Source organism: Anas platyrhynchos, chromosome 1 (assembly GCF_047663525.1).
Source record: "Anas platyrhynchos isolate ZD024472 breed Pekin duck chromosome 1, IASCAAS_PekinDuck_T2T, whole genome shotgun sequence".
Lineage (NCBI taxonomy): Eukaryota > Metazoa > Chordata > Aves > Anseriformes > Anatidae > Anas > Anas platyrhynchos.
Window position 1 is genome coordinate 101,754,737 of NC_092587.1, and position 20,263 is coordinate 101,774,999.

General features: G+C 37.0%; 1 long non-coding RNA gene across 8 annotated transcripts in view; it reads left to right on the forward strand.

The window, feature by feature from the left end:
* The window catches only part of LOC106017845 (uncharacterized), a 53,205-nt gene extending 36,660 nt beyond the window's left edge, over nt 1-16,545 (forward strand). For 7 of the 8 annotated variants that reach the window (XR_011806676.1, XR_011806672.1, XR_011806675.1 and 4 more), the window contains 6 exons: nt 2,098-2,174; nt 5,518-5,582; nt 5,901-6,129; nt 6,985-7,180; nt 8,697-8,849; nt 16,490-16,545. This is a non-coding gene — a long non-coding RNA (uncharacterized lncRNA). The remainder of the gene's footprint in view (nt 1-2,097; nt 2,175-5,517; nt 5,583-5,900; nt 6,130-6,984; nt 7,181-8,696; nt 8,850-16,489) is intronic. The other variant, XR_011806673.1, reaches the window with a different exon arrangement.
* The last annotated feature ends 3,718 nt before the right edge of the window (nt 16,546-20,263 follow it).

A 20,263-nucleotide genomic window follows, 5' to 3' on the forward strand; every position in this document is an offset into this window, starting at 1 on the left:
GAATCTTAACGTGGTTTTTTTTTTCCATAAATAATTTTCAGACAAAAATCTTACTTTGTGTGCTGGGATTATCAAGGTATCTTGGGAGAATCAGGTGCTCAAATCCCTCTGAAATATAAACTCCATTATAGTCCCTTGGAAATTTCAATCCTAGGCTACTGCACTCAATGATCAAAATGATTAAGTGTGGGATTTTGAACCTAAACAGAATAGTAAGAATACAAATGTTGAGCCACGTAACAACATTTGAACAATAGAGATCTGAATGTTATCCTGTCTTTTATATTACAAATTTATTCAAGCATTCTCTTCCCTTAAGCGTTTTTCCTTTGTTTCCAGAAACTAAGCACAGATTTACCTTGGATTCTGCTAGCACAGCTATTTTAGTCAAGAGTGTGAATGCAAAGCCATGGTGACAGAAGAGCAAGCAAGACACTTGTTCTGGCACTGAAGCCCCTGGCATCTTGTGCAAACACATAGAGAGGGTAACAAATGTTCATGAAGCAGAAAGCTCACACATAGATCGGTAGGCCTTACAGAAACACTTTATGAAGATAGATGATTGCTGGTGTATTAGCAGGAACCCCTTCTATGGATGCACAAGTAAAATTGTAAAATACCATAGTTTCCAGAATCACTCCTTGTTCTGGAGCCCGGTTATCCACTCTACAGGTAGTAGAGTGGACTACGGGACTTATTGAAGAAAATCCTCCTGGAAAGCATTTCCAGTCACAAAGGATGAGAAATTTGATGAGGAATATGTATCATGGGTATATGAAGTGAAAATCATGCTTAACCATGCTTAACCAACGTGACAACCTTATAAAATGAGGTTACCATTTTGTTGGATGAGGGGAGAGCAACTGATATTGTTTATGTTTAGTAAGCCTTATGACACAGTCTCATGTAACATTGTTGTGAACAAGCTGAAAAAGTATGGGTTACATAAGCGGATAGTAAGTGGATTGAGAACCATATGAATGGCCAGGTTCAGAGGGCTGTGACCAGCATCAAACAGTACAGTTTGAGGAAAGTCACTAGTCTGGAAAGTAACACTGGAATGGGTTAGTCAGAGAGGTCATGGAGTCTCCATCTTTGGAGACATTCAAAACCCAGCAGGACGTGGTCCTAGACAGTCCAATCTGTCTGAACTTGCTTGGGCAGAAGAGTGAAATAGGTGATCTTAAGATGTCCCTTCCAATGTAAAAAATTACTTGATTCAGTTATATGCTCTCTCCATCTATGTACAAAAGTGTGTGCATTAGGACACTAACACAAAACTGCCATTCTATCTACTCCGGAATATTTTTGCCATGAATGGTAGCACTAGTGCAGGGTTAGGCAAAGGATGGGTTCCAAGACAACATAAGCATTGGATACAGAGTGCCATCAGCTCTATTTGAATTCAGGAGATTTGCGGAGATGTTCATCTTCCATTCTCCTTTGTGATACTTCTCAAACTTGTCACTATTAATTTTTACTATTTAATGGTAAAGCTTTCAGATGCCTAAGATGTTGGTTCCATTCTGTACTGCTCATTCAGTCCTACTAGGCAAATTGATGTTGGCCTCAATGCACATCAGATGAATGTCGGGTTCCACTTTTAAACTATATTCAAAATTTACCAACATATATATGATTTGCCTGTAGTTAAATAACTAAAAGGGCCTGAGAGTATGTACAGGCAGACTTCAGTGTGCCACAGGGTTGTCTGGGGTTGTCTGTTTCATCAAGAAACAAAGTGAACCACAGGACAAATTGTATCTTGAACCAGTTTCATTTTATGCTGCTCTAGGAGAGTTCTTGATTCTAAGAGAAAGTCAGCATCATTGCTTTGTGATGAGTATGTGTGGGGAAAAAAAATCTTGCACAACTGAAGCTGTAACTTCCCCTCATTTGGCAGAGTACTTTAACACTTTCTGCTGTACACCAAGCTACTGAATACCAAGCAAGTGACCCACTGTACTTTCACTCACAGTCAGCAAGCTGGATCTTACATTAAGTCTGGCAAACAAAGAGGATTATTTTTAAGAAGCTGGAAATCCTGTAGCCAGGTCAAATATTTCAAAAGAATCTGTATATTTGTCTTTCATCTAGCTATTTCCCCAGCTGCATTATTCAAGCAACAGGAATCTTTCTAGCTCAGAAGGTACACGATCATAAACATTTTGACGGTAAGAAACGAGCATAATTCAAAAATGTCTTTGACTGTACTGGTGGTCCCCAAATTAATTTTTCCAGGCTACTTTCTTACTCATGGAAGCAATGCATGTACCATAGAATACGTATCCATAAGAGGTGTGCTTTTGAGGGATTTTCTGATTGTGGCTCTTTCATACCTGTTCAGTAAAGCCACTGTATTATTATTTGTTTCCTCATTCTTGCATGTTATTGTACATATTTTCAGTATTCGCTACTAATATTTTGTCATAACTGATAAACAGCAATTCTCTTTTGAGTAATATATATATATATACTCTAGGCATTATGAGAGATTAGTTTGAGAAAGTTGTAAATTAACAAAAATTCATTGTATTTGAGAATGTGAGCTATAGAAATTTATCTGTAATTGTATGCTGCCTTTCAACTGATGAATACCCCTAAGGAAAAATATGGTGAGATTGGCAGATGGAGCTGAACTTCTGAGAGATTGCCCCCAGCTGTTATAAAGTTGTTAGCTTGGTAAAAAGGAATATATATATATATATATATATATATATATAATTTCCATGTTTGTTCGTCAAACATCAGTGAGTGGAGCAGTTCATCTCAGTATTGTTTCCAAAGAGTATCAATGACAGGAAAATTATCACAGCTGAAAAGGCAAAGAGAGAATGGGAAAAGTTTGAGTGACTACCTCCCAAGAAAGAAACAGGGAAAACAGACAAATCTATATGGAAATCTTGGATCTCTACTGACTAGTGGAAAAGATAGATGATCAGCTCACCTGATTCTGTTTTAGCTATACAAACCTTTTAATAAGTAACATGGAAATTCACAGGTGTGCTTAGCTTAAGGTAGGTTACAGCTCCAGTAGCTCCATTTACTATCAAACAACTGTGAAGTAAAATAATTGGCTAGAACCAAGGTTTGCAATAAACAAACGGATGGAATTTTTGTTGAGTATCTTCATCAAAATATGATCTACCTGTGTTTGTGGTGTTGGTAGTGGTGGTTGGTTGGTTTTGTGTATGAATCTTTTCTTCTGGGCCATACATGGAGTACTGTGTCCAGTTCTGGACTCCCCAGTACTAGAGAGACATGGAGCTACTGCAGTGAGTCTGCAGAGGACTGGAGCATCTTTTACGATGGAAGTCTGAGAGAGCTGGACCTGTTTAGCCTGGAGGAGGGAAGGCTGAGAGGGGATCTTATCAATGTATATAAATATATTTTGGGTATCAAGATGATGGGACCAGAAGATTTTCAGTGGTGCCCAGTGACAGGATGAGAAGCAATGGCTACAAGCTGAAACACAGGAAGTTCTATCTGAATATGAGGAGAAACTTATTTCTAGTGAGGGTGGTAAAACACTGAAACAGGTTGCCCAGTGAGACTGTAGACTTTCTTTCTCTGGAGATACTCAAAACCCATCTGGATATGATCTTATTCAACCTGCTCTAGGTGGCCCTGCTTGAGCAGCAGGATTGGATTAGATGATCTCCAGAGGTCTCTTTCAACCTCAATCATCCTGTGATTCTGTGAACCCCTATTGATTGTCCCAGGAATGCCAATTCATCAGTTCCAAAAAAAAAATAAACAATAAAATAGTTTCATGAAGGATCAGAGCAGTAGGGTTATAAGCAGAAAGGCTTTTCTTCTCAAGGAGCAGTAAAGCTGCAACCAGTATAAACTCAGATGTCTCATCACTTCAGGAAGATTGGAAGGGAACGTAATTTGATCAAAAATCAGCCCCATAATTAGGTATATTAGAGGTGTTGTGTTATATTAAGCAGCCAGATATAAATTAACTTGAATCCAGAAGACTTATTTTCCTGCTACAAAGCCAGATCCTGGTAATAAGAACTCAGGACTCATAGAACGTTGAGTTGGAAGAGACCTTAAAGACCATCTTGTTCCAACCCCCCTGCCATAGGCACAGGCACCTCCCATCTGACCAGGTTGCTCAAGGCCCCATCCAACCTGGCCTTGAACAATTCCAGGAATGAAGCATCCACAGCTTCTCTGAGTAACCTGTGCCAGTACCTCACCACCCTCATAGCAAAGAATTTCTTTCCAATATCTAATCTAAATCTATGCTTTATTTAGATCTAGTTAGATTAGCCATTCTCCCTTGTCTTATCATTGCGCTCCCTGAAAGAGATTCTCCCCAGCTTTCCTGCAGGCTCCCTTTAGGTACTGGTAGGTCTCTATAAGGTCTCCCCAGAGCCTTCTCTTCTGCAGGCTGAGCAACCCCAATTCTCCCAGCCTGTCTTCATAGGAGAGGTGCTCCAGCCCTTTGATCATCCTTGTGGACCTTCTCTGGACTTGCTCTAACAGGTTCATATTTCTAGACTTGAACTAAAAAGCCCTGTATATTTGAAATATCAGGTGTTTTCCTTATAGTTTCTCTGTTTAATGTTCTGTCAATAAATAAATAAACAAATAAATAGCTAGACAGCAAATTACTTGCTGAGAAGTCAAGGTGTGCATCCTAACGTGATGATAAAAATATTTTGTAAAAGTTATGATCACGTAATTTTACTGTATGCATTCAGTTGATAAATTCCCTTTGCATATGCTACCCTAAAGGATTTAATAAGAATATAGTTCCTGATACATTTTACCCTTATGAAAAGTGGTCTTCTTTCCTCCACAAAAGATTATTTAGCTTGCCTTAATTCAAAAACTATTGCTTAGTTTTTGTTGTTGTTGTTGTTTTCCTTCATGGAAAGAATTATAAGTTTACATTGATGAAATTCCTTTGTACAGATGTGTAAGTGCAACAGTGAAAGTAGGAAAAAATCAGCAGGGTGATAGAAAACAGCCATTGTTCAGACTTCTTCTGCTTTTCTCTGAAATGTTGCAGGTCTATTCAAAGCAGGAATATTGAAAACATATTTTTAGAGTGACTAAATTTAACAACACAATCCAGAGAAAAACAACCCCTAGGTGATCTGCTTTTTATAAAATACATAAATAGTTTTTGAGAATTACTTGTAGAAACAATATATCTTATTCTTCCGTTTCCTTTATGTAATAACATTGAGGTCCTGAGGGATGACAAGAAAAAATAGTTTCATTTACTAGGGCTTGAAATTTAGTAGTTTTAAATCTATAATTTTGTGACAGAATGGCACACCATTATTTTCTATTTGCAATTTATGTCCAAGACAACAGGAAAAAGTCTAGCAGCATTGTTGATACTATAGATCTTTCTTATTTTTTTCTTTTCTTGTTTTTTTTTTTTTTTTTTTTTTTTTTTTCCCTGGGGGAGGGGGGAGGAGGAGGGGTGCCAATTCTATAAATAATTGATACTGCAATGTTTATGTATTGAAATATATAGTAATGTTTTCCTAGGGAAGTGACCAATTTTCCAAACTGGAATAAAAATCTCTGGACCAATATTCTGATAGTGGCTGCAGGTACGCATTTCATCACTCCAAACAAGCACTACAAAACAACTTTATAAATATCTTAAAAGACATCAACTTTCTGTAGGAAACCCTGTGATTTAATTTTTTCAAAAATGTAAGCCTAGATTTTGTAATAATTTATGTATGTACAGTAGGTGTATGTAGAAATGCTATCGATATATAAGTGCAATGTTTAGATATTTAATGTATTATTATAATTAATTTTCCTTCATAAGTAGACTAGTAAACCTGGTAGAAAGGGAAATGTGGTAAAAAACTATTTATTCATTGCACTATGCTTGATGGAAGTTACATTGTCCTTACCAGGTAAGCCGTGGCTACAAAGATAAGCGGTACCATGCTTGGGAACTTTGGACAGGGAGTGTGAGAAGGTGCTGTGGCTTGTAAGGACAGATGGAACCTCCTCAGCCACCCCTGTTGATGGAGAAACTTTGGCCTGTTTCTTCCTGGTAGGGCTGCCTGTTCTGTCTGCATCCCCTGCTCCTGGACTCACATGCTCACCTCCAAGGGTTCTGCCCCTTGCTTGTGCTGCAGGGTGAGTGATCTGCTGCTCAGGCTGCATTTTAACTGTTGTAGACCAGAGAGTCAAAAAACAATGAAAACAGGGGAGTGAGATCTTTGTAAAGTGAAAATAAAAATTTTAATGAACTGTTCTGCACAACTTAACTTGTAATTATTGAATCTAGTATTTGGGAATCCTACTGTGCTGCACAATACTCAAGCACTGAAAAATAAGCAGGCATTGCTTTAATGAATTATAATATGCAGTTCATATTGCATTACTTCTCCTTTTCCTTACTTTTTTATGTAAAATATCTAGTTACTATTTTTTTTAGTGTTTCAGCAAGCATTCAACATTTCCCTGTAAACAGGATATTACCTTGTTTATAGCTGTAATGCTGTTAGATTTTAGTGAAATATTAGCTATGAGTAAGGGGTGGAGGGAATGTCATTTGATATATATATATATATATATCCCAGGAATCAGTTTTTATGGTTTTATATATAGAGAATCCAAGGGAACCTCAGCATAACCTCCACAAAGAAAACTCTTATTGTTATGTTTCATCATTGAGAAATGTTTATGTGTCCCATAAGATTTCACTCAGATGTTTAAATAATTTGTATAACCTTTTGGTCATGTAATTTATTTGATTTATCTGAAATGATTGTAGACAAGAAATTTCATCAGCTCTGCTTTGTTTGAGAGTTCTCTCATAAAGTAATGGAAAGAAAGTAGTTCTTAAGTTATATTAGACTTAAAATAATTGTAAGCAGCTACCACAAATGCTATATAAATTGTGGGTTTTCTCCTAATTTCATCAATACTGTACGTTTACCTTAGATGCCTGGTAAAATTTGATTAAAAGAAGACATTCATTTTTTTTAGGTAAATCTTTAGTCTGTCTTTTCTAAAGTGGAGTAAGTTTTAAACATCATCTTCATGGATGCACAAGGAGATCACAGGAAGATTCCTTTGGGAGCCCCCACGACCTGGACAAACACAGATGCATCCCTGTGCTCTTTTGAGTACAGGGACTGCTCTCTGTATCTCTACGTGGCTTTTTTACGTATAAATTTCACTGGTAAGCCTTTTCACTTTGTTAAAATTAACTGCATCAGCACTAATATCCAGCTGTGTTAAGATTTAAGTACTATCAATAGTATCTCATATGCTACCTATTATTCAAGCATGACTTTGATTAAAATGTTTTTGTACCCAGGTGTGAACAAAAACACATTTTGGAAGGTTTCATATCTCTATCCTTACACTTGAATTGTTTAGGATGCAACATTGGCTGCTGTACCTCTTCTGTGTTGGTACATACATGGTTAGCATTAAGCAGTGAAACTACAGAGGCTGACAAAACCTAATCTTTCTGTCCTCAACCAGTCCCTCTGGTGAGGAAATGTATTGACTTATATAGAAGAATAGAAGATGCTGATAAAAGGATTGCTTAGCCCTAATGAAAAGGCTTAAAAGAGTTAGAAGAACATCCTGCAAAAAGCAGACCTAAGCTTCACCCCTTCTCATCAAGCTGTCAAGGGAGTTTGCACACCACACAGCTCAGGATTTTATTTCAAAGGAGTACAACTGGGGTAGTCCCATTTATAGTTGCTTAAGAATTTAAAAAAAAAAAAAAAAAAAGTCCAAGAAAAATGAGGACATTGTTGAAATAAAAGAATTTTTATATGATTATTTTCAAAACCTGGTACAAAGGAGGACCAGTCTCAGTGAACTCACAGGAACTATTTTGATATTAAACAAGTCAGAAGGAGACTGAAGGCAGAACTGTCAAATTAGTTCTCTTTATTCTCATAATGATAAAAGCTCATGACTGGTCATTATGCTAGGAAGAAAGACATTCCTAGTAAATTTATTACTGAAAAGCAAGTGCTTTAATTCATGATCTTTCCTATGCAAACATTTTTTGCTAAAATTCCTGGAGGACTCACGATGGAAAGGATTAATTCCAGTAATGACATACTAATGTACCTGGCAATAATGATTGTTCTGGACTGTTAAGAGGTTACGAAGATTAACAGGACAAATTCTTCAAACAGAGTTGAGTTATGGTAAATCAAAGTCTTTTGTCTTCTTTAAGATGAATCATTACAGAATACCACCATCTAATATTCTCATTTACTCAGCTTTGATGTTGCTTCTAGTTTTGCTTAATCGCATCTCATAAATATATTTTTGGGGTTGGACTAGATGATTAAAGGTCCCTTCCAACCCAAAACGTTCTATGATTTTATGATACTTTTGTCTTGGAAACCTATCAAACTGGGTATTTTTGTTCTGCTTCTTTTCCATTTCCTCCCCATCCTGATGAAAGATTGTATTTTAGCAGCGTTCCTTTGGAGGATCCACATATAGTAGAGCTCCTATTCTATGTAGGACACAGAAACAGTTAAAACTACCCTACAGGCAGGGCACTTCTGTTCTGCAGTCATACCATAGGACAGAATAATTCCTGGGGCTGAACAGCTCTTATAAATAGAGTGAATTTTGAGATCCTCTCCTTTTGACTGGCCAGGGCAAAATACTGTATAGTTTCAGAATTTAGGAAAGTAAAGTAAACTAATTACTTCACCCAGGTTGTCCTTACAGCAGGACAGCAGGCTGCTCTTCCTTGACCAGCTCAGCTGTATCATGGTGTTTGGAATGCCTGTGCAATTCTGTTGAAACTGAAATCTGGTAGCTCAAGTATGCATTCAAACTTGATTCATCTTTGGTGCATCTGTTTTCTGGTAAGTGTTTTGATGTGTGGGAATGGGAAATCTTAACACCTTGTAAGATGATTTGATATGTGAGAAAACTACATTTCACAGCAAGATAAATAGCAACTCATCAAACTTGGCAGATACCAAAAAAGTCTCCCAGTAGCCTGGGGAATGAAGAGGGTGGGTCATTCTTGCACTCCAGTCTCTTTAAAAGTAGTGTGGTACTGGAAATTTGTCACAATGCCTATGGATTAACAAAAGTTTCAATTATGGCTAAAAAGCCTTTGAGACTGAAGCTGTTGTGGTTATCTCTTAGAAGCACCTGTCAAAGTCATTGAGGTCTATTTATCCCTTACTATGTTTTAGGAACATTTTGAATTGTCATATTCCACCTGTTCTCACAACCACAATTCTTCTTGTTACTCAAAAACCATCAGATTTGTAGCCTCGAGGCACAATCAAGGTGTCAAACAAAATTTGATTTTTACCTCTTTATATTCCTCTGAAGTGCAGGTGACTCTGACTTGGCAGCAGTATTCTATACAGAAGCAAAGTCTCAGGGCTTCCAGGTACAATAAATGATCCTCAGTGGAGAGTTTGTGCAATACATCTGGACGTAACTTTAATGAAGTAAGCCAGAAAAATTACATTTTACAATCACAATGTGGGCTTTATTTGAGAAGGAAGAGAGCTACAAAACATATTTAATTTAACAAAGAACAGCCACATTGGAATAGAATAACATTTTATGGATGTTATTGAATTTGATAATTAAATATATCCTTTAAAGTAGTTCAAGCTCTTGGTCAGCCATCTGTAAATTTTATTTTGAAAAGTCACTGAAGCCTCAGCCTCACTGAAGTCAATAAGCCACTCGACTAAACTAAGATTTTTCATCAGTTCAGACTGTGGATTTCTTTTGACAGTCTGTAGAAAGTACCCAGGCTATGAACCAGCCACAGTCTTTAACTTCTAGCAGTCTAGAATAAGTCAAAGCCACTGTGCCTCCATAGTCATTGACTATAATTATTTAAATGTAACTAGATGTGCACAAAATTTTCTACATTTAAGATTTTTGACTATGTACATTATCAAAGACAATTCTGATGAAAACAAGTGTTGTTGAATCTTTCACATTTTCTAGCTACTTAGTAGCTTTCACCAAAACTGCATTTTGAAATCTTGAAAAATCCCCTGAAGTCTCCTTTCCATCACTGGCATATTTTTTTTTTTTCCACAGTTTATGATAATAATGTATATGCTTTACAGTTGATCTTAGTTCTGCTAACTTCTGATGGCTAAAATGTCAGACAAAGCTTTATTATCAGCTTTTGCTCTCTTTGATATTTATTGGTACCATTTTCTGCCTCCTTTAGTTGAAATACCAAAGATATTTTGCTTCAGTTACTTGTTCATTTCTGAGCCACTTAAAAGTTAAGCCTTTAAAGAAGAAAAATAATATTTCTTCAAATAACCTAAATGATAGTATAAATGCAGATGAATGACACTTGTTCCTGTACCTAGCATTTTGTCTAAATATGTGTTTTTGGCTATGTGAGGCAATTGAATTTCTACTTTCCTAAGAGTTTTTCAGTATGAAGTGTCTAGATGTTAATGACAGAGCACTACAGGAATCTTCCTCCAGAAAGCATATCTGTTGAGCAGCTTTGAATCATACATTTTAATCTTTCTGAGTTCAGGTGGTCAGTAGGGTATCTATTTCCGTCCCTACGCTTCATTATGTGAACATTACAGTAGTGCTGGAAAAAGATAGACCCTCAATGAATCTTATGAAAATATTGCAGTGTTCAAATGTATTATATTATTGATATTAATAAGATGAAAAATTAGACAGTACAAAGCATGCTATGATATTTTTCAATTCAGAGAAAGAAGCTTTCCTCAGAAGACTTCTAAAGGAAAATATGACAGCAGGGAAATAGATCTGAAGAAATTTTCTTCTTATTATTATTATTATTTTTAAGTTTACAAACCAGAGAATGATGGTCAAAGAATGTAGAGTGTAGGTTAAAATGCATTACTGAAATAGCTACACATTTTACATAAACAGAAGAAAAGTCTGTATCAGGATTGACAAATAATGTGTTTTCATATGGAGATAGTCTAGTAAAAGAAAGTCCAGCATGCTACAGAAATGCAAAGAATAGTGAAGTGTTTCTGTTTATGAAAGCAACTAGCAACTCACTCTCTTTTAAAAAGGTTGAAACCCTCTTTACCACAGGGATGATATGACAACAAAGAAGAAAATTGACAGGGAACTCAAGTCAGAAAATGGTACTTCAGACTGTAAAAGGAAATCAGTTTAGTTCAGTACACTGTGTATGATACACTGCTGAGGAAAACATGTACAGTACTTTAAAACATTTAATATGGTTAACATTGAGCTTCTGGATATTTGTATTAACCATCCTGTTGCAGTTGAGACATGAGCAGTACTGGATGTCAGCAATACTGGGAAAGGCAGCACAGAATTTCTTCCAGCCAGTGAAGTTATAGTTCACCTGCCTTGGCAATATTGAGGATATGAGACGTTTGCCATCTTAGCTATGCAAGTGTGGCAAGGGGAGCAAGGCCAGCTCTTTGCTGTGTGGTTTACCTTTGCAGACAAACATCAAATTCTGTTGTTTAGGCAGCTGCCAGAACAAGAAGGAAAAATCTTGGCATATTAACAAAACAACTGTTCAAAGGCAATAAGCAATAGCATCAAGCCCTGGCTCACCAACATCCTTGTATTCTTCTTACGTAGTCAACTGCATGACAAAGGATGATGTTTTGTTGTGGATTGCTCTATGCTGGATTTTTTTATTTTTTTTTTCTAGTTTGGCTAGTTACAGACATGATTCTTTACAGTGCCTCTCTGCCAGTAAAAGCCTTCTCATTGAGGCTGCTGTGATGTACTTTGAGGAACATGTAAATAATACTAACAGAATTTCGTTATTCTCAGCAGTAGTTGTGACTGCAACGTGAAGTTTTGTTGGTATATCTATAATAGTAAATCATACCTAATTTAGACTAAACACCAAACAATGAGGAGACCAGCTGATCAGCAGTCATTCTGATACCCGATATAATTTGAGTTTTTTCAAAATCCTTGGGGGATTGAGAAGACAAAAACATACCTTTTACAGTTTCAAAGTAGTTTGGTCTTATTAGTAAATGACACCTTTCTGGCTATAAGACTTGTTATTAAGAACTCTGCTACTCTTACCTGAAAAGCTATCAACACTGTAGAATAGCCAGTAGTTCTCTAGTTACATGTAGGAAGAAAAGTTTACTTACTGCAATCCATTCTCAATTTCAATCTCTTGTGTGTATCTTCTGTCAGTGCTGCACATATGAGGAGGAAAAAAAAAAAAAGGCAAGCATACTATAAAGGAATCTTACACAAAAAATCAGCCCTTTAATTTCACACTTCATACCTAGGTGCTCCTTCATTGAATTGTGCAATGAAGAAAGTAGGGCAAAAAGGGCTTATGTATTACTAATGCACTTGATAAAGTAGGAGAAGGTTTTATGATAATAGAATAGAATCATAGAAGGTGTGATTTAGTGAACGATTACTACCAAACAGCACAGTTGCTCATTTTAATATCCTGGATGGAGAGTTTTTGCCAAAGTAACTTAGTACTGAGTCCACCTAGTTACTACGATGTCAAATTAGACAATGGAGATTACAATTTGGTGCTGTACACATGAACTATAGCAAGTCCTTTGCTCTTCACAATATACTAGCAAGTACACACACTCATTTATCTCAACAGTTGATTGGGAGAGAGGTTGGACAAAAGGAATCACTATTGACATTAAAAATTGGAAATATATATTTTTTTCTGTCTACTTGCTGTTGAGTGGTTGTGACAATCTAGCTATTCACATATAAGTACTTATTGAACCAATACAAATAGCGCTGCTTTGCTGAACTGGGAATAAAATAACAAAGGCTTTGATCAGGTAATATGTTGCCATATAAATTATTCTTCATACAAATATAATCTTTATCCAACTTGTAGCCTTCACTGGTAACAAATGTAAGCATAGACAACCTGTTGTGCTTTAACTCATCAGGCAGCTAAGCACCACATAACTATTTGCTAACTCCCCCTCAGTGGGATAGGAAGAATCAGAAAAAAGGGCAAAACTTGTGTGTTGAGACAAAAATGGTTTAATAGGACAGAAAAGGAAGGGAATAATAATAATTATAAAAGAATATACAAAGCAAATGATGCACAATGCGATTGCTCACCATCCACTGATTAATACCTAGCCAGTTCCTGAGCAGCAGTAGCCCCCTCTCTGAACCAAAAAAATCCAAAACACAGCATTGCATGAGCCTCTACAATGAAAATTAATTATATCCCAGCCAAAACCAGGACATGTTCAGACTAAGCATCCCTTATAGGGGCACGACTATATTTTAAGCAAAACTGTATCGATATCATGTGTATCAGTAACTACTACCATAAAAGCCCCTGTCCAAGAACTTGAGTCATAATAAAAGGTACTTCAAATCACAGAATCACAGAATTTCTAGGTTGGAAGAGACCTCAAGATCATTGAGCCCAACCTCTAACCTAACACTAACAGTCCCCACTAAACCATATCTCTAAGCTCTACATCTAAACGTCTTTTAAAGTCCTCCAGGGATGGTGACTCCACCACCTCCCTGGGCAGCCTGTTCCAATGTCTAACAACCCTTTCGGTAAAGAAGTTCTTCCTAATATCCAGCCTAAAACTCCCCTGGTGCAACTTAAGCCCATTCCCCCTGGTCCTGTCACCAGGCACGTGGGAGAACAGGCCAACCTCCACCTTGCTACAGCCTCCTTTAAGGTACCTGTAGAGAGCAATAAGGTCGCCCCTGAGCCTCCTCTTCTCCAGGCTGAACAAGCCCAGCTCCCTCAGCCGCTCCTCGTAGGACTTGTTCTCCAGGCCCCTCACCAGCTTCGTCGCCCTTCTCTGGACCCGCTCAAGCACCTCCATGTCCTTCTTGTAGCGAGGGGCCCAAAACTGAACACAGTACTCGAGGTGTGGCCTCACCAGAGCCGAGTACAGGGGGACGATCACCTCCCTAGCCCTGCTGGTCACGCTGTTTCTGATACAAGCCAGGATGCTGTTGGCCTTCTTGGCCACCTGAGCACACTGCTGGCTCATATTCAGCTGACTGTCCACCATCACTCCCAGGTCCTTCTCTGCCTGGCAGCTCTCCAACCACTCATCTCCCAGCCTGTAGCTCTGCTTGGGGTTGTTGTGCCCCAGGTGCAGGACCTGGCACTTGGCCTTGTTGAACTTCATGCAGTTGACCTCAGCCCATCGGTGCAGCCTACCCAGATCCTCCTGCAGAGCTTTCCTACCCTCGTGCAGATTGACACGTGCGCGTAGCTTGGTGTCATCTGCAAACTTACTGAGGGTGCACTCAATGGCCTCGTCCAGATCATTGTTGAAGATATTAAAGAGGACCGGCCCCAGCACCGAGCCCTCGGGGACGCCACTAGTGACTGGCCTCCAACTGGACTTGACTCCATTTACCACGACTCTTTGGGCCCGGCTATCCAGCCAGTTTCAAAGCTAGAGGAGACAGCATATGCTAGGTAGACAGCATATTCCAGGCCTGGCTGGAGTGGTGGCAGGCTGTACTGCCCTTTTGTTGGAGGATGACATTCTATGCTAGGCAGCCAACAGACAGCAACCTGTGAGCACTGATTCGTCAATAAGATCATAAAGGTAAGGAACTGAGTGTCAGCGCTAGAGCAAAATGTCCAGATCTGCACACCAGAAGATATATTCCTGTGTTCTGTATCACCCTCATTTGCCATGCTCTGTCTTCAAAGATAGAACGCGACAGTGACTAACAGGTCAAATCATGTTTTGGAAGTAGAGTCAGAAGGCACTCAATAAGTCTGCTTTGCATCTGGCATGGAGAAAATCTCTTGTATATGAGGTTTGTTATGTCACCATTTGTGAAACAAACCTGTCTCTCCAACAGAGGTATTAGAGAAACAAATTTGGTAATGGTGAGGAAGGAAGCTGTTTTCATTCTTAATTTCTGCTTTGAGGAAAATAAATCTTAATGTGATTTAAAAGGGAAAAAAAAAAAAGAAACACAGAGATTGTAGTCCAGAAATAATGAGGAGTTATTACATAATTATTTTCAGCAGTTAAGCTATAGAAAGACTGTACTTAATTGGTTGAGTTACAGGACAGAAGTATGAGTAGGATGGGACATCATTTCCCTTCTGGTGCAGCATGCAACACATGCCTAGAATGACAAAGGAAGTCAATTGAAAGTTAAAACACTTTGGACCTTTTTACCCCTTCTCAAAATGTTGTAACAGAAGGAAGGGATAAAATAGTTTAAACGCCCATATTACAGAAAATAAATGCTCCTTATGTCAAGAATAAAGTTGTAAAGAAAATGTTTAGGTTTAGGTGACTTGGTAAAAAAAAAAAAATAAAATCTCTATATTGATTTATTCGCAGACACTTTCAATCCATCTGTGAACAATGAACCTATAGTATTAATAGGACACTACCCAATACACTAAAGTATTTGGGGGGAAAAAATGAACTTAACCTTTGAGTGTTTTATCTGGCTCTGCACCAAAACAAATGGAGCACAGGGAGGTTGGTTACTGTAGGGTGCTGAGACTGCCAGAGTACTGAATAGTCTTTGTTCACCTCTAAAAAGAAATGGAGGAGAGAGATATATGGGATATATATATGTATGTATATTGTCAGTTGTTTCAGGAAGACATTAAAAACAGAAAAATACAGAAAGTAATATTATCTTTTTTTCCACTATACATTTTCTAGGTTTAGCCTTTTTTAAAATTATTTTTTTTATTTTGAGTTGCTGCGATACAAATTGGTGGTGCTCATATGTTTCCGAAGTCCCCACCTGTTCCACTTATTTCTGTACGGAGTTGATTGTGAAGCTGTTGTGTGTACAAACACAAACTAATGTCTGTGGCTTCTGCAATGGAAGAAATTAAAATAATGAAATTTCTGCCCGGAGCCTTTGGAGAGCAGTTCTAATATTTACTGTATCACTGAAGTTAAAATGTCCATATTTGCACTGTAAAAGGCTCTGAAGTAGAAACTGGGTATGGAGTGTTAAATGAAGGTGAATGGGATGTTATTCATTACAGTTTTATGCCTCTTCTAGCTTTTCATGATTTTTCTAGTTAAATGCAGAGATTCCACATGGAGATCTGCTGTCATTCTTCTGAAATGGGTTTTAGTCCTACACCCTGATAGTTTTTGTAATTTACCTTGATGTTGTTCAGAAAGGGTACCCCCTTTCTGAATATTGCATTCGGTATATTGTAATTGTGCTACTGTAGCAACATACATATAATACATCGCTGCTTCTGCTCCTTAAAATGTATATGCTTTGTTCTCTTTTTAAAAGGCTTGTCCATTAAGATGGCCTTAATGTTCTTCACAGGTCTGATCTGAGATAGTTTTAAAAATCTAAATACTAGAAAGTATATTCTCTCCTTGATCTGCTTTACTGGAAGTTGTGCCTGGGGATGAGAGGACAATAGATCTTCCTGTGTCTGAATGATATTACTTCTTTGGAGTTTCAGAAAGGCAATTTGTCTTATAATATGATGTTGTTTAAAACTGCTTTGTTTGTTTCTTAAATGCAGTAAACCAGATCTGCCAGATGCATAGAAACAACCATTATGTTAGAAAAATACTCAGGTATGTTGAAAATTATTTCTGAGAATCTTGGGACATGGGATTTACAGGTGTATGTTTTGCACATAAAGGAGACCTCAGCTGTAAAGCAAGCCTGAAACACACATCTTTTGTCTGTCTCCAAGTGTTTATTTCCTGTTTCCTTCTAACATCTGGTAATGAAATAAGTTGTTAAGATTGAAATGTAGTACCAGGGCTTAACTTTTCAGAGTGAATGTAGTTTAAATGACTTGCTGTACATGTGTTGCTATGAACAGCAGGAAACATAAAAATTAAGTAACTTGTTACTAGGATGGATCTGCTCCCATGATCTCTCTGCAATGAAGGATCAAGCTTAGAAGCCATCTTTTAGTGGAGCAGCTTATCTCTCCCTGGGAGAAATTAATGGCATGGGTTATTTTGAATGTGTTAGAGGTATTCAGAGCCCTGCCTTTTTGTTATTTACTTTATATTTATATTTATTATGTAAGTTATTTACTATATATTTATTATATATATATATATATATATTATTTTTTTTCTTAACAACATTAACTTTTCACAGGATTGCCTGCTTGCATCCCTGAATTTGGAATTTTATATCCAAGCAGGAGTACAGCTTCTGATGGGACTAATTGGAAAATAGAGATGTTGCAAAGGATATCTTAGTATTTCTAAACTATTAAAAATACCGATTCTGAACTATCAGTTTTTACTGCCTGCTGAGTTGATAAGGAAGCAACTTAATTTTTTTTTTTTTCAATTAGCTACAGTGCTAATTGAATTATTCATGCTAATTCAGGAGCTTGGATGGGCTCTACTCCAGTAACCCTGGACTGAGTAATTTATAGTACAGAGGCACCAAAGAGTAAGAAGACCAAATTTTATCTGTTAAATAGACAAAATATATCCCATGGTGAAAGAATTAGTTCTGTGTCAGTAAAACATTGGCATATGTCAACTTTTGTGGTCTTCATTATAACATACTCTGGCAGTAAATGAGTGTTTCATCATAGAGCGTGTTCCAAGTCAGTCTACAACCCGAAATATACTTCACTAGTCTCCTCCTTAAAAGAAATGTATTCTGCACAGCTGTTTACTATAGTTTCCTCTGCAGACAGCAGTACAAGATCATTGTACATGTTTTTTCTAATTACAGTGTTAAGTTCCACCAGCAATTTAAACTGGCCTTTTCAATTTTCAATACTTATTTTTTATATTATTGTTGTTCCATAACCTGTAGGGTGCAGTTAGTTTATATTCTCTGGGTACCTTATCTCTAATTGTTCCTCAACCTGACCACTCTACACAAACCTTTTACAGATAACTTCCTTTGAAATGTAAAAATACAGTTTATAATAATAGGAGGGAGGCAACGTGAGGTCTGTTGTTGTATAAATAACTTCAGTCATGACATGGGAAATATTTTCAAAAGGAAGACATAAATAACTGAATGTATTTTGAAAAACAAAAACAAAACAGCAACAACAAAAAAGTTTTAATGAGAAATCTTTAAAGACTTACATCTGAAGTAAAGGGAGTAGTGTTTCCGGGCTCCCACTTACCAGCTCATATTGAATAGAACTTATTTCATTTGCATGAGATCTGTTGTACATTCACCATATAATCATTTTGTATGGATGGGAAAATCAAGAAGTAGATTCCAACCTCACCGAAATATGCGGCACAAGGTTTCTTGCCTCCATAAACCTTGCCACTTCTTATGCATGTACATCTTTTTAACAACGAAACTGAGACATCAGATGGAAGCTGAAAATTTCCTTTTACAGAAGTTTGTGCAAATACTAAGGCCAATGGTACAGTACTTCCAAAACAGGTGGTACAAGGATGCCAGTAGGAGCATATCCCAAAGGCATTTCTGCAGCATGGAATTACTCGGTCAACCTGCTGGATGCTTCTAAATGAAAGACTGAGATATGCTTTTTTGGACAGCTGTTGCCATGGATTCCTATTGCATTTTGGTTTTGTTTGTTATGTTTTTGTTTGTTTTTCCCATTTTGTTTCAACCATTTATCCATACGGTGTGTATCATTTACATAGCTGACAGGTTTGGGGGAGGAGGAAAACTAAATTCTTCTAATCATCTTAACGCCACTTTTCTACCAAAAAAATTACCAGAGAATGACTGATTGTCACTCCGTCTTTTCTTACTTTATCTCTCTATTAATTTCTTAGCCTCTTTTGAGAACAGTGATTTCTGTATCACTGAGTTCTAGGTTTAAATACACAGTTTCAGAACGATTCTACTAACTCTTGTATTTTTCTCCAGCTACAGTTATTTCCAGGTCTGTAGGAAGCTCTCTTTACTAAATGCAATACAATCCAGAGCAGCTTACATTACTTTGTACTAAAATAAACTTTTCTCATCAGAAGCCTATTTATTAAAAACACTTCACTTAGAGTTACATTTACAGCTAAGTGTTGCAGCCATTTCCTGTAGTAATAAAAATTTACTACCACTTTTTTTTTTCATTTGATAATATTTTATCATCTACAGTAGAAGAATTACAAATCTAACCCATTAAATTCTAATTCATATTTTTTCCATATTTATACTGATATCCTTTTGCCTGGAGGTTATGTAAAAGATTTAATTTCTCCCATTGTTTACTGAGGAAACAGAAGCATGATGCTTAAAAAACCTCTTTGCCTTACAGTTAAAGGACAAATTTCAGGGATTTGATAAAGGAGTCTCTGCCTGCAGGTGTGAAACTTTAGGATAGCTACTGGTCTATTTTTACAGCTGTTGATCTTTCACATCTCTCAAACAGATCATGCTGTGCAGGAATTTGTACATAGAAAATAACTGAACACAGTGATCAGGTAACACTAACCCCATAATTCTTCTCCAGTATTTCAAGATAATGTTTACTTTACATTTTCTTTCTACTTCTGGTAAATTAGACACAAAAGAAAAGAAATTGGTCTGATTATTCCATTTGAAAATGAGTCTTGATACCTGCTCTGTATACAGATTTTTCTTTTTCTTGTAAATTTGCTTATTATTCTGGTTGTGTAATTTCTATTTCTAAGGAGATAAAATTTGGGCAATGATCTGAGAGTACTTCACTTGAATCTTGATGAGGACACTTGAAAATTTCAGAAAAGACACCTCTCTGAAATAATTAATTCCCAATCTTTACATGGCCCTGATGAATACTGTGAGAATGCTAGGAATGAGATATTAGTGGTTCAGTAGCCTGCTTAGTAGAGATTTTTCTCATTAAAACAGTTCATTAAATCATTTAACAGTGGTGTTAAGGCCAAATATAGAGTCTTCAAGACACCAAAGGATATTTTCAGTAGAAATAATGATGTTTGATAAGTTAAAAGGGACTAGAAAGAAAATGAAGTGTGAAGATATAACTTTTTCATACATGACATTGCATAGAAAGAAGTGAAGTTTGGGAACAATGCTTCAAACCAGACTGCAAATGTATCTGAAGGAAAGGAGGACAGTCCAAATGTAGTTGTGAATGTTACAGCTTCTGTCCTGAACGGTCACTTGGAGAAGCGGATCTAGTGACATTTCAGATCCTGAGAGGGAACTTAACAAGCAAATGGATGCATTCTAATATTAGACCCTCAGCCTGCCAGATCTGATCTCTCCTTCCACTTTTAGGATGTTATTAGCCCAATTCATAGATGTAATTTTCACAGAGGTAAATAGTACAAAAATGTACACTATCATTGTGATCTATCTAGAAAAGTTAAGCACACAG